The sequence below is a fragment of the Grampus griseus genome (genome assembly GCF_964374135.1).
Source record: "Grampus griseus genome assembly, chromosome: 7".
In the NCBI taxonomy this organism is placed as follows: Eukaryota; Metazoa; Chordata; class Mammalia; order Artiodactyla; family Delphinidae; genus Grampus; species Grampus griseus.
Window position 1 is genome coordinate 2,169,483 of NC_139001.1, and position 290 is coordinate 2,169,772.

Genomic DNA, 290 nt, shown 5'->3' on the forward strand with positions numbered 1-290 from the left:
CAAGGTGGTGACCCATGGACTTGTAGTTCCCCCCACCGGAAGCCCTTAACCTGGGAGCCACTCCCCAACCCCCAGTGAAGCCCACAGACACAGTAGGGAGGCCAGCAGGTGGGGCGCGGGACTTCCTGCCCCACATGGAGTGTGTCTGCACCACCTCCCTGCCCGCCTAGACCAGACCCCAGCCGGCTTCTCCTTCTTGGATGTGGCCTTTCTGGGACTTCTGCTCTTAAGCTCCATTCTTACCTGCACATACAAGTGCTGCAACCTTAACCTGGCCCAGTGGCATATAC